Genomic DNA, 19,113 nt, shown 5'->3' with positions numbered 1-19,113 from the left:
TAGAAACAGTGAGAGACTTTATTTTGGGGGGCTCCAAAATCACTGCAGATGGTGATTTCAGTCATGCAATTAAAAGATGCTTGCTCCTTGGAATAAAAATTATGACCAACCTAGAAAGCATGTTTTTTTTTTTAATGAATCATATGGTTTATTTTTTAATTATTCATTAAATGGTTTATAAAGTCAGATCAGGATATTGGTCTATTCTTTCACACAATCCAACAAATAAGGAGTGATGGGAATATATCAGATGTTAAAGCATTCTTTTTTCAACTTATTCATGACAGTATACAATGAAAGTGGAAGGCAGATCCTTGCATGTTAGAGAAGTTGTGTTAATGTTCCCATTAACATTCTGGTTTAAGTGGAATAGCAGGGTAAGTTGTTCTAGGTACTCCATGGCCTCCACCAATTTCCCTACCATTCTGTATGCCATTTCCACCAATCAACTCTTAGATGTCTCAAGCCAAATGGCTCCCATTCAACTGTGTACAGAAGACAAGAAGCCAAGCCCAGTCACCCTTGGGATAATTTATAGTCTGGAAAAGGACAGATGAACCATGATCAAAAAACCGAGTGAGGATTTTTAAGGAAGCTTTGACAGAAATATTGAGAAAAACATCTAATTCAACTCCAGAGAAAAGTCATACCAAGGGAAAATAAAGTCTTAACTGATGTTCTGAAACTGGCCATAAGAGAGGGTGGGAGAATGATCCTCTAGGCATGAACTCTTAAGAGCTCTGAACACAACCAGAGCTTCAGCTGATCCAGAGCTGGGCTGAACCAGATGACCTGAGTGAGGGCCACCCGGCAAGCACACTGCAGTCTGTCTGGCTCCATCAACAGTGAGAGGCCTTCAGCTCCATCACAGAGTGCTCTCCAGTGTGTTATAGTTGTCCTTAAAGCTCTTCAATTCGAGGAAGTGCTTGGCACGTTTACTCTTCTGACTGGAGGGGAGGTATGTCACCTGGATGGTTGTTGGGGAGACTTCAGGAGACTGGGTTAGGTCTTTGGCTGCTGACTGGTGCTGTCGCTGAGAGCTCCCACTTCGTGCTTTGACCACTGTGGCCAATTCACTCAGGGCCTCCTGATAGCGCAGGTACTCACTCAGGCCAAAGACCCCTGTCCCATAGCGGGCTGTCTCATAGCCATCAAGCAGGGTATCACTGAGGGCCTTGCGCACACCCTTGAAAGGAGTACTAGTGTTTCGAAGATCTAGCAGGTAGGAGTGGAAATTCTTGCCCATTAAGGAATGGGGATGCCGGCCTTCAGCATGAAATGGGATCTCAGAGGCACGGATAACATCCAGAGCTTTCATCCTGTATAGGTAGTTGTAGCAATTTTGATTTCCCTGGGTTTCCAGCTGTAGCAGTCTTGCATCATCATCTGTGAGAAGCTGAGGTTCATACTTGATATCCTGAACCTTGGACAGTCGGATATCAATCTCCTCTTTTAAGTCCTTGGGGGCATTGTGTCCCACAGGGACATGAGGTCCCCTTTGGGATTTCATTGCAAAGTGTGTGATTTGCCTCTTCACAAAAATAAATAGCAGTACAAACACCAGGCTCCCGTAGGCCATCACCAGCACGACATTCACGCCAGATAGCCAGTTACTGCTGGACGCCCTGGCCTCCCCACCCTGCACGGAACTGCTCCGGTTTAACCTGCTGCCCTGCCTCGTCAGCACGGGTTCCGCTGAGGCAACGGTGCCTGGGTTTCCTGAAACTCCCCGGCCATTTCCCTGGCCGGTTCCTGTGGAGAAAACGAGAAGCTAGAAAGCATGTTAAATAGTAGAGACATTACTTTGGCAACAAATGTCCACCTAGTCAAACCTATGGTGTTTCCAGTAGTCGTTTATGGATGTGAGAGTTGGACTCTAAAGAAAGCTGAGTGCTGAAGAAGTGATGCTTTTGAACTGTGGTGTTGGAGAAGACTCTTGAGAGTCCCTTGGACTGCAAGGAGATCCAAACAGTCCATCCTAAAGGAGATCAGTCCTGAATATTCATTGGAAGAACTGATGCTGAAGCTGAAACTCTAGTACTTTGGCCACCTGATGTGAAGAATTGACCGATTTGAGAAGACTCTGATGCTGGGAAAGATTGAGGGAGGGAGGAGAAGGGGATGACAGAGGATGAGATGGTTGGATGGCATCACTGACTCAATGGACATGAGTTTGAGTAATCTCTTGGAGTTGGTGATGGACAGGGAGGCCTGGCGTGCTGCAGTCCATGGGGTCGCAAAGAGTTGGAAATGACTGAGCAACTGAACTGAACTGAACTGCCTATAAAGGAGGAACATAAAGAGATCCCTAAATGGCAACGTGCAGCTTTGAGGAAATAAAGGGAAATAAGTTTAGCTCAGTCAGTCTTTGTTCTGAAGCACCTTCTTCTCACTCGTGTTAGCCCTTGGACTGGCAGTCTAGAAACATAACCCTGTTTAGTTGTAACTGAAGAATAGTTTCCACATTGACTTTTTTGAAAAAAAAAAAAAAGTTTAATTTCTGTCTTTAACTGCATAGTTAAAGAGAAGACATCTGAACATAAATCATGAAGAGTTCTGAGCTATTACAAGGATTAATACTTAAGTCTATGTAAAAACAATACCTTTAGGTAGAGTCAAATGTACTTTTAGTCCTCTTTAGACATTCCTTTTATATATTGAGGATTTGAAAGTGAAAAGTGTTAGTCTCTTAGTAGTGTCCAATTCTTTGCAAACCCATGGACTGTAGCCCTCCAGACTACTCTGTCCATGAAATTTTCCAGGCAAGAATACTAATGTGGGTAGCCTTTCCCTTCTCCAGAGGATCTTCCTGATTCAGGGATTGAATCCACACGTCTCCTGTGTTGCAGGCAGATTCTTTACCAGGGAAATGCATATATTGAGAATAAGCAAGTGCAAAAATAATAAATACTACAGTCTATGGCCTATAGTCATAGTCACTGGAAAAGAACTTTGAACTTGTAATAAAGTTTATATTTATGCTAGTAAATCATAATTCTTGTCCTGAAGGGTAAGAGATGTTGAGAAACTTTTCTTGACAGTTCTATGGGATGCAATTCTATGAGACTTACAGAGCCTGATTGAATTAAGGATTTTCAGATTTGGGTCTACTGATACTTATTTTTCTGTATACTTGAAGTCTTTAGAATAGCTTAGAGAACTCTAATACATGTATTCCCATGTCTTAGACCTAATGAAACAGAAACCTGGGGTGGTGTTACTTGTATATTTGTATTCTTAAAAAGCCTTCTGAGTGGTTCTGATGATCTACTTGGTTTTGGAATCACTCATTTAAGTAATGAGAGATACTATTTGTTTCTTTCCTCCATCTGTTGAATTCTGGCCTCCATAGGCACCTCACCAATGAAATTGCACTTGGGAAGGTTACCAGTGACCTCTTTTTAAAAAATTAATTGATTTATTTTAATTGGAGGCTAATTACTTTATAATATTGTTGTGGCTTTTGCCATACATTGACATGAGTCAGCCATAGGTGTACATGTGTCCCCCATCCTGAACCCCCCTCCTACCTCCCTCCCCATCCCATCCCTCTGGGTTGTCCCAGTGCACCAGCTTTGAGAGCCCTGCTTCATGCATTGAACTTGCATTGGTCTTCTGTTTCACATATAGTAATATACATGTTTCAATGCTATTCTCTCAAATCATCCCACCCTCACCTTCTCCCACAGATTCCAAAAGTCTGTTCTTTATATCTGTGTCTCTTTTGCTGTCTCACATGTAGGGTCGTTGTCCCCATCTTTCGAAATTCCATATATATGTGTTAATATACTGTATTGGTGTTTTCCTTTCTGACTTATTTCACTCGGTATAATAGGCTCCAGTTTCATCCACCTCATTAGAACTGATTCAAATGCGTTCTTTTTAATAGGCGAATAATATTCTATTGTGTATATGTACCACAGCTTCCTAATCCATTCTTCTGCCGATAGACATCTAGGTTGCTTCCATGTCCTAGCTATTGTGAACAGTGCTGTGTTGTTTGGGGTACATGGGGTACACATGTTTCTTTCATGTCTGGTTTCCTTGGTGTGTATGCCCAGCAGTGGGATTGCTAGGTCGTATGGCAGTTCTATTTTCAGTTTTTTAAGGAATCTCCACACTGTTCTCCATAGTGGCTGTCCTAGTATGCATTCCCACCAACAGTGGAAGAGGGTTCCCCTTCTCCAGTGACCTCTTAATTCAAAACTACAGTGGATACTTTTCTTTTTTTTGTGTATGTGTATATCTATCTATCTATATATATATAGAGAGAGTCTTCCCACGTGGCAGTGCAGGAGACGTAAGAATGTTGGTTCAATCCCTGGGTCGGGAAGATCCCCTGGAGGAAGGCATAGCAACCCCCTCCAGTATTCTTGCCTGGCGAATCCCATGGACAGAGGAGCCTGGCAGGCTATAGCACATAGGGTCATAAAAGAGTTGGACACAACTGAAGTGACACAACATGTGTATATATATATATATATGAATTTACAGTAAGTTTTTCTTGGTTATCTATTTTTAAAGAATATTTTAAATATTCATTTATCTGGTTGCACTGGGTCTTAGTTGCAGCATGTGAACTCTTAGTTGCAGCCTGTGGGATCTAGTTTCTTGCCCAGGGATCAAACCTGGGCTCCCTGCTTTGGAAATGTGGAGTCTTAGTCACTTGACCACCAGGGAAGTCCCTGTCTATTATATTTAATTTATTTTTTAAAGATTTTTTTTTATGTGGACCATTTTAAAAGTCTCTTTTGAATTTGCTGCAACATTGCCTGTGTTCTATGTTTTGTTTTTTTGGCTATGAGGCTTGTGGGATCCCAGCTTCCCGACCAGGGATTGAACCTGCATCCCCCTGAGTTCAGTTCAGTTCAGTAGCTCAGTCGTGTCCAACTCCTTGCGACGCCATGGACTACAGCATGCCAGGCCTCCCTGTCTATCACCAACTCCCGGAGTTTACTCAAACTCATGTCCATTAAGTCGGTGATGGTATCCAACCATCTCATCCTCTGTCGTCCCCTTCTCCTGCCTTCAATCTTTCCCAGCATCAGGGTCTTTTCAAATGAGTCAGCTCTTTGCATCAGATGGCCCAAGTATTGGAGTTTCAGCTTCAACATCAGTCCTTCCAATGAACACTCCGGACTGATCTCCTTTAGGATGGACTGGTTGGATCTCCTTGCAGTCCAAGGGACTCAAGAGTCTTCTCCAACACCACCGTTCAAAAACATCAATTCTTCTGTGCTCAGCTTTCTTTATAGTCTAACTCTCACATCCATACATGACTGCTGGAAAAACCAAAGCTTTGACTAGATGGACCTTTGTTGGCAAAGTAATGTCTTTTAATATGCTGTCTAGGTTGGTCATAGCTTTCTTCCGAGGAGTAAGCATCTATTAATTTCATGGCTGCAGTCACCACCTGCAGTGATTTTGGAGCCCAAGAAAATAAAGTCTGTCACTGTGTCCACTGTCTCCCCATCTATTTCCCATGAAGTGAAGGGACTGGATACCATGATCTTAGTTTTCTGAATGTTGAGCTTTAAGCCAGCTTTTTCACTCTCCTCTTTCACTTTCATCAAGAGGCTCTTTAGTTCTTCTTCACTTTCTGCCATAAGGGTGCTGTCATCTGCATATCTGAGGTTATTGATATTTCTCCCGGCAATCTTGATTCCAGCTTGTGCTTCATCCAGTCAGGTGTTCCTCATGATGTACTCTGCATATAAGTTAAGTAAGCAGGGTGACAATGCACCCCTTGAGTTGGAATACAAAGTCCCAACCACTGGACCACAAGGAAAGCCCCAGTTATCCATTTTAAATATAGTATAGTAGTGTGTACATGTCAATCCCAAGCTCCCCATCTATTCTCCCTCCCCTCTCTGCCAGTAACCATAAATTCATTCTCTAAATCTGTGAGTCTTTTAGATTCCACACATAAGCAATATCACATATTTGTCTTTCTCTGTCTGACTTACTTCACTTTTCTTATTTCACTTCAGTGGCAGTAGACAGTTGTTGGCTACCTACCCCTCCTTAATGCTCTTTTTCCTCCTTGTCGCCCATGATATCAGTCTTTCCTGGTTTTCCTCCCACATATCTGTTCTCTCCTCAGTTTTCTGCATGGCCCCCTCTTCCTCAGTCTGCTTTTGAAATGGTTGCACCCAGAATTCTGTACTTTGGCCTCATCTATTCTTTTCACTCTTTTATACTCTCTAATACTGCAGTCAGCAGCCACATGGGACTGTTAAGCATTTGAAATGTGGTGAGTTTGAATTGAGATGTGCTATTAAGTATAAAAAAGTACATTTCAAAGATGTATCAACAAAACCATGTAAAATTTCTCATTAGTAATTAAAAAAATGGATTGCATTTGGAAATGATAGTATTTCAGATATATTAAGTTAAATGAAATACATTATTAAAGTTAATTATACTGATTTCCTTTTATTTCTTTCGTGTGGCTAATAAAATTTTGAAAATTACATACATTTTTATTTGCTCACATTATGTTTCTACTAGGGTTTGATATGTTCTTCTTAGATAATGTCTCATACCTACCATGGTTTCACCTACCATATATAATGTTTGGGTCCCAAATTTGTATCTTCCACTCAGTTCTTTTTCCCTTAGGTTTTAGGTTTGCATATTCAACTCTTGATTGAATATATTACTTAAACTGAATAAGCAAATGATTCATCAAACTTCTCTTTACCTTTATCTTATCTTAATTGAAGTACTAACCCAAACCTGGAAGCTTAAACTTCTGTCCAAACATGTACTAAGTCTGATTGGTTCTGTGTTTTAACTCTTGTGACTATTTGTTCTTCATTTTATTCCTACTGCTGTTGACTTAGTTCGTCCTTGATCTTTTTCATGAAGAATTGCAGTAATCTCCAGCTTGGTTCCCTGCCTCAGATCTCAAACTTTATGATTATTACTCCTGTTTAATCTATACAGTGATGCCAGTGATTATTTTAATTTGTATCAGTATAACTGACCTTGGCATTTTTTTAGGGAAACAAATAAATAAACCTAACCTTGTTACTTATGTGATATCAGGCCTCCATAATTTGTCTTTGGTTGCTGTCCAGCTTCATTTCTTATCATGCCCTCACAATCAGTCTTTGCTTCAGTCATCCAAACTACTTGCAAACTCTTCTCCAAAATTATAAATAAATTTTTAATATGTTTTAAAAGAGTCCTAGACTTCTCTGAGAATTTGATGAAGGTTATTGAACCTTTTCTAGAAAATTAGCGTACAGAATTTTTGCATATAGTTTCAGAGGGATCTTGGAACACCTAAAACTGGGACAAGAACTATTAACCCAAATATGGAAACTCAAACTTCTGTTTATGTCCTTTTGTTTCCCAGGCATTCTTTCTACGTTGTATGCCAATTTTCTTCTTGATTGTTTGGAAGCCTTGATCTCTATTCTGCTGACAATTATTGTGTAACAAATCACCTTGAAACTTAATGACTTAAAACAAGAGCAATCATTTTGTTAACTTTCATAGCTTCCATGGGTCAGGAGTTTGGAAAGGGCTCAGCTGGGTGGTTCTTGGGGTTTTGCAAGCAGTGGCCATGGGGCAGCTTGGGGCTTCCAGTCATCTCTCCATGCAAACTCAGGGCTTTTCCATGTGGTGTCTGTGCGTGGGTTATTTTGGGTTTCCTAACAGTAGGTGACCTCAGAGCAGTTAGACTGTTCATATGGGGCTCGAGGCTCTACTAACACAAGTGTTCTGGTAAAAAAGGCAAAGTCACTGATATACATGTTCTATGACACAGTTGTGAAAGTCATACTGTAAACCTTATGCAAAATTTCATTTGTTACAAGTATGTCACAAGACCACCCAGATTCAAGAAGAAGGGAATTAGACTCCTTCTGTTGCTGGAGTGGGGAGTTTCAAGATACTAAAAGGACATGTGGAATGGGAGATATTACAGCCATCTCTGGAAAATGCAATCTGTCACAGTCTCTCAGCATGCTACCAAGAGCTGGTAGGGTTTAGGAACAGTCCTTCCACTTTGTGGAGAAATCAGTGGACTTTTGTAGCTTTACTTACTCTTTTCTTGGCTTTGCCTGTGGCAAAAATTGATTATGGATTAAACTTTATGATCTCAGTATAAACATATTATTAGTGTCTGAAACTAATTATCAAAGATAGAACCAGAGTGAATGAAACAAAGCAGCTATCTCTTGATACATTAGATAGCAATTCAGAGCAAATAAAAAAGGATACTTTCACTATTTAGTCCCACCTTTTTTTTTAAAGATTTTTTTTATGTGAATCATTTTGAAAATCTTTGAAAATCATCTTGATTTTGAAAATCATCAAATTTTGAAAATCATCTTGAAAATCTACAATAATGTTTCTGTCTTATGTTTTGGTTTTTTGTCCACAAGTCGTGTGGGATCTTGACTTCCAGATCAGGGACCAAACTTGCACCCCCTGCACTGGAAGCTGAAGTTTTAAACACTGGACCACCAGGGGAGCACCCTATTCCTACCTTTTAAAACGTGTATCTTAATGACTTGATAATCCATGTAGATTAAATGAATACACTGCCATAGACAGCAGAATCTTAAATGTTCTCCTGCATGCTGATGGTTTGTTATCATGTTCAAAGACTGGTCTTAATAGTCCACTGGTTCTATCTAATATTTGTCATAACTCAATAAGGCTAGAATAATTTTTTGAACCAAATTATCTGTTGGATTTATTTGGCTTATTCTGGCAATGCCATGCATGTGGTCACCACAACTGCATAAAGTGTTTGTAACCAGTTTATCTTGGAGGTTTCAGGAAGAATTGTATTGGATAACCTATAGTCCTCATGTGGACACATTTTTCATTCACAAGTAATTGCATTCAAAGTCCATAGTGTAGTTCTTTGAGACATCATTTATTGATGAGAAATGAACATTAAATGAAATAGGTAAACTTATAGGATAGAGAAAGTCCTCACGAGTTCCTGTTTTGTTGCTTCTAGGTATGACTTACCTAAATCATTCCAGATATAGACAACTCTTGACTGAGTTCTGGAGTTAAGGAACTTAACTTAGTGGATGTGAAAGATGTTTCATCTCAGAAATTAGAGTCACTGATGTTTCATTTAGATTTGTTTCTCTGATCCATTAGCACAGAAGCTATAGTGCAGAAACTATAACTAGGAAACTTTTTCTTGAAGAACAACATGAAGCAAAATAACTTTTCAAATTGTTTCTTAGGCCATTTCTTAAAATATCCCAAATCTCCAACCATCCATTCCATTTTCTCCCAGTCTAACCCTGTTTAAACTCAAGAGGATAGCCAGGCCAGATGATATTTTGGGCATCTCACTGTGGGAGCCAACTCAGAATGATTTAGATGGTATTTAATCACTAGACAAGAAAATAGTATGTTTGGTGTGTTAAGGTATCTTTGAAGATTTGTAGTTTTGTCTGCTTTTTAATTTAGCAGGCTCTCAGTGAATGGATTCTTCCAGTTATTTTCTGAAGTTTTGGTTTACATTTTTCAGAGTGGTTAAAGTATGTTTCTCTGTAGATGCATTCGATTACTTGCCATTCACTTACATTTTGTAGAACAAACTCGCCTACGTCAGAACTGATTATTTCTTAGTAACAATGTAGTAAAAATGACAAATCAACTCACACACTTTAAAATTTTGCTTTTGGACTTTCCTGGTGGTCTAGTGGTTGAGACTCTGCATTTCCAATGCAAGGGGTGCAGATTTGATCCCTGGTTAGGGAACTAAGATCCCCCATGCTGTGCGGAATGGACAAGAAATATAAACAAATAAAAAAATTTTGCTTTCTAGGGATTGTCTGAAGAGAAGTGATGGTGATCATTGGAATTAGGATAATATATGGAGGCAAGATGGTAGTGAAAAGAACAGAAGCTTTGGGGTCAGAATTCCTGAGTTCTAGTTCTAGTTGTACCTTTTGCTCTCTCTGACTTTGACAAGTTAATTTATCCACTAAAATGGGGATACTATTAGTACTTGTGAAAGTAAAGGTCACTCAATCACTTCCAACTCTTTGTGACCCCATGGACTATACTGTCCATGGAATTCTCCAGGTCAGAATACTGGAGTGGGTAGCCTTTCCCTTCTCCAGGGGATCTTCCCAGTCCAGGGATTGAACCCAGATCTCCTGCATTGCAGGCAGATTCTTTACCAACTGAGCTATCAGGGAAGCCCTGGTAGCACTGATCGGTACTTACAGAATTATTACTGAGAGTTAAATGTAACCACATACGTTCAGGCACTTTGAAGAGTGTGAAGTTGTACGTACATGACATTATGCACATCCAGGAGACCTGAAGGTAGTTTTTTACTGGTTTACTAAATACAAAATAGTTAAAAATCCAAACCTGGTCATGAAAGCTTAAGAAAGGCAGTTGAATCCACTAATGTGCTAGAGGCAGTGGATTCAAGGGTCAGTTGATTTGGAGTCTCCTCCCAACCTAGCTTCTAAATGCTTATTACATCTTATACTATTTACTTAACCTAGCTGTTCCTTACTTTCTCATCTGTAACAAGGATTGCTTCCTCCTAAGGGTTGTGCAAAAAGTTAGTTAGATACTGATTTTAAAGTGTAGTATAGGATGTTGTGTTCTGTAAGTCTGATATCTCTTAAGTTGTTACCTTTAAAGTTTGGAAGGACAGAAAGCTTTATTATTAGAAAGAAATTCTTAGTGTCAGGTAAGCAAGCATCCATCCGTATGTAATCCAGAGAATGGCACAAGTCACTTTGTTACATTTTCCCATAAGTTGCCTGATGTGCAAGTGAATTAGGAGAATGGACTCTTTTCTCCCTCATCTCAAATCTTTCTTTCTTCCCTCCTCCTGGCATCCCACTTTATTATGTTTTTGGCTTCTGACTTGTGCTTTGTTGGTGTTGAGAAGGAAGTGTGTGAGTGAGAGATAGGCTAGAACTTTGAGCCTTTTAGGATGTGATTAATAAAAATGGTCCAGGCTCTAGGTGAAACATCTAAAAACTTTCTCTTCTTGCTGTAGTGCATCACAATGCTAACTGTCTTTTCTCTGTCTCGCCAGGGATCTTTTTGCCAATAAGTAGCAGAGGCTGATTTTTTAACACCTGTATGCTTTGCTGCTTCTCTGCCTCCACTGATAAGAGGAATTAACTATAGAATCTTTTCAAATTCTAAAAAGAGGTGATTTTGGTTGGAGGACTCAGTAGAGTCATTAAGTCACACAGGTGATAGATTTTTTGTGTGCTCATTTGTAGGTGAAAAAATGAAGGTGCCTACAGGTAAATCTACAGCTTTGAGTTTCATGTTTCAGCTGTTAAACAGAATTTTCTTCGTGTAGAGGAAGTGTTACTCTGTGAAAATTTTTGATTGTCGTTATAAGCATTTTTTTTTAGCATCAATGAATGGTTCAAGTGGATTACTTATTTGGAACAGGAGGTTCAGACACTGTAGTTCCAGACTCTGTACTCATGAAGTGTGAAGCCAGGGACCGTGGTGACCGTGTTCTTCCTATTCATTAAAACCCTTCTGTGATCTGAATATACCATTTTATGTTCTCTGTACTGCTCTATTTCTTCTTAAAGATTCTTTTCCTAACTAGGGCTACAAGACATACTTACAGTTGCTTTCGTAATCAAAATATTACCATCATATTAAGAAATTTAATTTCCTGTTGATTTTTCCCCAAATTGATTTAATTTTAATCCCTCCTTTACCAATCAGTAATCAAAGTCTATGAATTCAAATTTCTAAGGATCTTTTGAATACATACATTCCCTCTTTCCTCTATCTTGATTGAGGTTCCCATATTGTCTCTCTCCCCTGAGCCATTTCAAATCTTCCTGGAGGGTCTTCTATCACCACCCCAAGTATCTTTAAAAAGTCACATTTATACAGTCTTTTATATTCCTAAAGTGCTTTTTTATACAACTTTTCTTCTTTAATCATCATGCCAACTTCATCAAGTATAGTTTATTACCAACATTTTACAATTGAGAAAAAATTAACAAAGGCTAAGAACTTTCCAAAGCTTATGCATTTAGTAAATGGTCAAATTCATATTTCAGAAAATAGATCATTGAAAAAAAACTCATGTGCCCTAGAGTAACAGCAAAATTTTCTGTAGATTACATTTGTATAATGAATGACTCATTGTGAAATAAAAAATATGACATAGAGACATGGATGTATTTAAGAATAACTTTTTATTTTGGAAATGAAACCAATTTCTTTTAAGAAGTTTTAATGTTTTTGTTGTTTTATGAAGTAGTTAGGTTGAGTAATATGACTAAGGAGAAAAATGCTTGGTGATCTTTCAAATTTATTGAGTATCTGCCAGCACTGATTTAGAGTTTCTTATGTACTTTTTAACCAGACAAAGTAACTTAGAAAACCATCATTTTTCCTTTTCCCCTCTCTCCTTTCCTTCTTTTAAAAAAATCTATTTCATTTGGCAAACTCTGAAAGTAGGGAGAATAGATATGGGGAAATGAACAAAATGTTCAACACTCTTAAATTGTGTCTGGGAAATAATCTTTTATATTCTTTATTTTTTAAATAAAGAGATTGTGATGTAAAGGAAACAAATGAACACCTTTACAGGTGAATACTTCTTTTTTACCGCCTTCTCTAGATTGAATAATTTTCTAAAAACAGCAGTAAAAATCACAAACATTTCTTCCATTTTGAAATTGTCAAATTTTATTTTTTAAGGAAATAATTCAGATTTTACGTTTCAAGTTTAAAATTTAAAGACAATTTTATACTTAGAGAAAAGTTGCAAGCATAGCATAGAAAATTCCTATAACCCTTCATCTAGTTTCCTCTAATGTTAATGCTTTGCAAAATCATAGTATTGGGTTGGCCAAAAAAGTTTGTTCAGGTTTTCTGTACCATTTTATGAAAAAATCTGAACAAACATTTTGGCCAACCGAATACAATGATCCAAACTAAAAATTAACAGTGGTATGATACTATTAGGGTTTCCCTGGTGGCTCAGCAGTAAAGTATTAGCTCAACTGCTAATATAGGAGTTGTTCAGTCGCTAAGTTGTATCCAACTCTTTGCAACCCCATGAACTGTGGCACACTAGGCTTCCCTTTCCTTCAGTGTCTCCCTGAGCTTGCTCAAATTCATGTTCATTGAGTCACTGATGCCATCCAACCAACTCATCCTCTGTTGCCCCTCTTCTTCTCTGGCCCTGAATCTTTCCCAGCATCAGAGTCTTTTCCAATGAGTTGGCTGTTTGCATCAGGTGGCCAAAATACTGAAGCTTCAGCTTCAGCATCAGTCCTTCTAATGAATATTCAGGGTTGCTTTCATTAAGCATCTACTGGTTTGATCTCCTTGCTGTCCAAGGGACTCTCAAGAGTCTTCTCCAGCACCACAGTTTGAAGCATCAATTCTTTGGAGCTCAGCTTTCTTTATGGTCCAGCTCTCATATCCATACATGACTACTAGATCTTTGACTGATGGAAAAACTAGAGCTTTGACTAAAAGAACCTTTATTGGCAAAGTGAGATCTCTGGATTTTAATACACTGTTGTAGGTTTGTCATCGCTTTTCTTCCAAGGAGCAAGCCTCTTAATTTTCTGTCTGGAGTCACCATCTGCAGTAATTTTGGAGCCCAAGAAAATGAAATCTGTCATTGTTTCTATAGTTTCCCCATCTATTTGCCATGAAGTGATATGACTGGATGCCATGATCTTTGTTTTTTGAATGTTGATTTTTAAGCCAGCATTTTCACTCTCCTCTATCACCCTCATCAAGAGACTCTTTAGTTCCTCTTCACTTTCTGCCATTAAAGTCGTGTCATCTGCATATCTGAGGTTGTTGGTATTTCTCCTGGCAATCTTGATTCTAGCTTGTGAGTCTTCCAGCCCAGCATTTCACGTGATGTACTCTGCATATAGGGGCTTCCCAGGTGGTACTAGTGGTAAAGAACCCGCCTGCCAATATCGGACACATAGAGACGCAAGTTCAATCCCTGGGTCAGAAGGAGCCCCTGGAAGAGGTCATGGCAACCCACTCCAGTATTCTTGCCTGGAGAATCCCATGGACAGAGGAGACTGGTGGGCTACAGTCCATAGGGTTGCATAAAGTTGAACATGACTGAAGTGATTGAGCACACATGCATGCACTCTGCTTGTAAATTAAATAAGCAGGGTGACAATATACAGCCTTGACAGACTCCTCACAGTTCAATCCCTGGGTTGGGAAAATCTCTTTGAGAAGGAAATGGCAACCCACTCCAATGTTCTTGCTGGGAAATCCCATGAATAGAGGAGCCTGGCAGAGTACAATCTGTGGGGTGGGAAAAGAGTTGGCCACAACTTAGCGGTCAAATAACAACAATAACCATGATATTATTAGCTAAACTGCACATTTCATTCGGATTTACCTAGTTTTTCCACTAATGTTCAGGTTTTACTTGTAATGAGTTTTTAATACATGTGGTAAGAGATAGTATAAGAAAATAACATTGAAACAGTGAGAATGGAGAAATACACAAATGAATATGTAAAGTGAGTAACTGGGAGGACTCTTAATATTTTTTTTTTTTTTGACTCTTAATATTTTTATATTGTACTTTGTCCTCTAACTATAACTATATGTCTTAACTCTTAAGTAGAATCTTCTTCTTATACCTTTGTTGATGATAGGCATACTCATTTTAGTTATTTAGGAAAATCATCACAAATTGTTCTTAAAAAAGGCTACATTAACTTAATATACTTAAAGCAGTTTCTATGTGACCATGAAAAACATCATTCTACCGTTGATTGTTAGAATTAAAATTTAGTAAAATAAAAATATTGACTTTCCAAAAGTCTACATATCAGTTTAAACCCACTTCTTCCAACAAGTTATAATGAGATTCTAGGACATATTGCTTAACAAGGTCAGTAATGACCCATTTTTTTATGTTGTATTTCTACTTTTTATATTAAAAAGTACACAAGTTAAATAGACTTCTGTCTATTTATAGATACAAGACAACATATATAGACAAAATATTTTGATGCATATACAACCCATGTAGTAACAGTGGCTGTGCGTGAATTACCCATTTATCCTCAAATACATTTATTAAGGATTGTGAGTGATGAATTCTTATACCCATTGTCATAAAAAGTTGTTTAATCACTAAATCGTGTCTGACTCTTTGTGACCCCATGGACTGCAGCAATACAGGCTTCCTGTCCTTCATATCTCCCAGAGTTTGCTCAGATTCATAGTTCATTGAGTCAGTGAAGCCATACAAGTATCTCATTCTCTGTTGCCCCCTTCTCCTCCTGTCCTCAATCTTTCCCAGCATCAGGGTGTTTTCCAGTGAGTCAGCTCTTTGCATCAGGTGGCCAACGTACCACCCCATTTTTCTTAGATTTGAGAAGAAGAGATGCATTGGCTTGCACGGTCACAGCATTAGGGTTTCAATGGGGCTCTAGATGTAGAGCTCCATTTCAAGCATATACTCAGCTCCTTCTCTATTTCTGCCTGATTGCACCTGGGAATACTTAGTCATTTGACAGCCGCAGTGTGGTTCTCTGTGGGGTTTCCTGCCTGCTAACTGGTGATTTATTTTTACTTCCTTATTCCTCTGGCATGCTGACAATTCTTAGATGACAGGAATGTGATTATGAAGGATTTCCAGTGTATGAGCATAGTCATCTCTGAATTACACTAGAATATGAACGGGTATGTCTTCTTTAATTATTGTTACCAAACAGCCTTGGATGAAATATAACTTCTAGAGTTCCACTAAATACATATTCTTTTGTTGTTGTTGTTCAGTTGCCCATTCGTGTCTGACTCCTTGTGACCCCATGGACTGTAGCACACCAGGGCTCCCTGTCCCTCACCATCCCCCGAAATTTGCCCAAGTTCATGTCCATTGCATCGGTGATGCCATCCAGCCATTTCATCTTCTGATGCCCTCTTTTTCTTCAATGCAAGAGACATGTTCTTCAGCAGGCCTTTAAAAAGATTTTTAAAGTTAATTTGATTTTTATTTATGTTTATTTTTCTGCTTTAATTACCAGCATCATGATGGTATTAATATTTAAACAATGAAACAGCTTTATAGAGACATAATTCATGTACCATACAATGTATCCATTTAAAGTGTACAATCCAGTGTTTTCTAGTATATTCACAGAGTTGTGCAATCAATTTTAGGACATTTTTATCATCCCCAGAAGAAACTCTAGGCCCATTAACAGTACTCCCTATTCCTTCTTGCTCATAGCCTCAGGTTCTACTTTTTCTCTCTATGGATTTGCCTATTATGGCTGTTTCATAAAAATGATATATAATGTGTGACATTTTGTGACTGGTTTCTTTCTCTTAGCTTAATGTTTTCAAAATTCTTCCATGTAGTATGTATTAGTTCTTCATTTCTTTTTATTGCCTAAAATATCCTATCATATAGCTATACCACACTGTATTTATCCATTTTTCAGTTGATGGACATTTGCATTACTTCCACTCTTTGGTTACTATGAACAATGCTGCTGTGAAAATTTGTGCACATGTTTCTTGGGAGAACATATGTCTTCGTGTGTGTGTGTGTTAGTTGCTTAGTTGTGTCTGACTCTTTGAGACCCCATGGACTGTAGCCCGCAAAGCTTCTCTGCCCATGGGATTTTCCAGGTAAGAATACTGGAGTGGGTTGCCATTTCCTTTTCCAGGGGATCTTCCCAACCAAGGATTTGAACCCAGGTCTCCTGCATTGCAGGCAGATTCTTTACTCTCTGAGCCACTGGGGGAAGCCCCATATATCTTCATTCTGTGGGTTAAATACCTAAAAGTGAAATTGCTGGGTCATGTGTTAACTTGCCAGTCTTTTTTTTTCACAGTGACTGCACCATTTTGGGCTTCCCAGGTGGTGCTAGTGGTAAAGAACTCACCTGCCAATGTGGGAGATGTAAGAGATGCGGGTTTGATCCCTGGGCTGGGAAGATCCACTTGAGGAGGGCATGGGAATCCACTCCAATATTTTTGCCTGGAGAATCCCTATGGACAGAGGAGACTCGTGGGCTACAGTCTGTGGGGTGGCAAAGAGTTGGACATGACTGAAGCAACTGAGCACGCATGCAGCATGCACACCATTTTACAATCCCACCTGCTAACACTTTTATTATTTCTCTTTTCATGATGCCCATTCTAGTGGGTGTGATACGGTATCTCATTGTGTTTGTTTGTTTGTTTAATGTTTATTTGGCTGCTTTGGGTCTTAGTTGCAGCATGCAGGATCTTTTTAGTTGTGGCATGCAAACTCTTAGTTGTGGCATGTGAGATTTAGTTCCCTGACTTTAATTTCTTTCAACCATATTTTGTAGCTTTCAGAATATGTTTTTTTTTGTTGTTGTTAAATGTATTCATATTTTATTTTTCTTGATGCTATTATAAATGAAATTGCTTCTTAATTTCATTTTTGGTTTATTTATTCTTTACTGTGTAGAAAAAAGATTAATTTCTCTATGGTGCCTTATATCTTGCAAACTTGCTAAACTCACTTATTTGTTCTAAGAATTTTCTTAGTGGCTTCCTTTGGATTTTCTGTATAAATAAGTATGTCACCTGCAAATAAAGTTAGTTTTATTTCTTTCTTTCTAGTCTTTGTTTTTCTTTTTCTTCCCTAACTGCACTGGTTAAAACCTACAGCATAATGTTTAATTGAAGTGATGAGAGCAGACATCCTTGTCTTGTTCCTAATGAGGACAAATATTCAGTCTTTCACCTTTAACTATGACTTTAACTTTTTTTCACATTTACCCTTTAAGGGCTTGAAGAATCTTCTTCTGTTCCTAGTGTTTTGGTGTTGCGTATTTTATCATGAAGGGTTTTGAGTTTTATCTTATGCTTATGTTGACCGTTGTAGTTCAGTCGCTGAGTTGTGTCCGCCTCTTTGTGACCCCATTGACTGCAAACATGGCAGGCTTCCCTGTCCTTCACCATATCCCTGAGTTTGCTCAGATTCATGTCCACTGAGTCAGTGATACTATCTAACCATCTCATCCACTTGCTGCCTCCTTCTCCTTTTGCCTTCAGTATTTCCCAGCATCAAGATCTTTTCCTATGAGTCAGCTCTTCACATCAGGTGGCCAAAGTACTGGGGCTGCAGCTTCACCATCAGTCCTTCCATTGAATATTCAGGATTGATTTCCTTTTTTCCTATTTATTCTTTAGTCAGTTTCAGTAGTTTATATCTTTTTAGGAGTTTCTCCATTTCATCTAGGTTATCAAAATTGTCAGTGTATAATTTTTCATTTTATTTCCATATAATACTTTTTATTTCTGCGAGTTGTTAGTGATGTCCTTCTTTCATTCCTGATGTTAGTAATTTGAATAGTCTCCTTTTTTCTTGGACGATTCAGCTAAAAGTTCATCAGTTTTACTGATCTTTTCAAAGAGCCAACTGTTTGTTTTGTTGATTTTCTCTATTGGGATTCTATTCTGCATTTCATTATTTTTGTTCTAATGTGTATTATTTCCTTCCTTTTGCTTGCTTTAGTTTAGTTTGCTCTTTTTCTGGTGTGTTAAAGTAGAAAACTAGGTAACTGATTTGAGATCTTTCTTCTTTTTTTATATTGGTATTTACAATTCTAAATTTCCTTCAAATATTACTTAAGCTGCAACCATAAATACTGGTATGTTGTGCCTTTATTTTCATTCATCTTGAAGTATTTTCTAATTTCTTATATGATTTCGTCTGTTACTGGTGTTTTGGTAGTACGTTGTTTACTGTCCACATAGTTTTGAGTTTCTCAAATATGCCTGTTATTGACTCTAAATTCATTTCATTGTGATCTGAGAGCATATTTTGTATGAACTCACTCACTTAAAATTTATTTTAGCTTGTCTTATGGTCTAGGATATGGTCTGTCCTAGAGAATGTTCCATGTGCACTTGAGAATGTGCATTTTATATCTATTAGATATACTTGGTTTATAGTATTGTTTAAATTTTTTATTTCTCTTTCTAATCCTCTGTCTAGTTGCATTGTTCACTATTCATATTTCAGTTTTGACATCCCTACTAGTGTTCCTGAAGGGTTTATTTCTCTCTTCCAATCTGTAACTTTTGCTTTTTGTATTTTGGTGGTTCAGTTTTTGGGTGCATGTA

General features: G+C 38.3%; 1 protein-coding gene and 1 pseudogene across 6 annotated transcripts in view; one reads left to right on the top strand and one right to left on the bottom strand.

Moving 5' to 3' along the window:
* SUGCT (succinyl-CoA:glutarate-CoA transferase) overlaps nt 1-19,113 on the top strand; it is a 727,590-nt gene that overhangs the window by 78,471 nt on the left and 630,006 nt on the right. The gene's annotated exons all lie outside the window — the stretch shown is intronic.
* On the bottom strand, nt 724-1,695 carry LOC136170713 (protein C1orf43 homolog pseudogene; annotated as a pseudogene).

Source organism: Muntiacus reevesi, chromosome 6, assembly GCF_963930625.1.
Source record: "Muntiacus reevesi chromosome 6, mMunRee1.1, whole genome shotgun sequence".
Classification (NCBI taxonomy): Eukaryota; Metazoa; Chordata; class Mammalia; order Artiodactyla; family Cervidae; genus Muntiacus; species Muntiacus reevesi.
The sequence above is the reverse complement of the archived record's forward strand: the minus strand, read 5'-3'. Positions and strand labels throughout refer to the sequence as shown.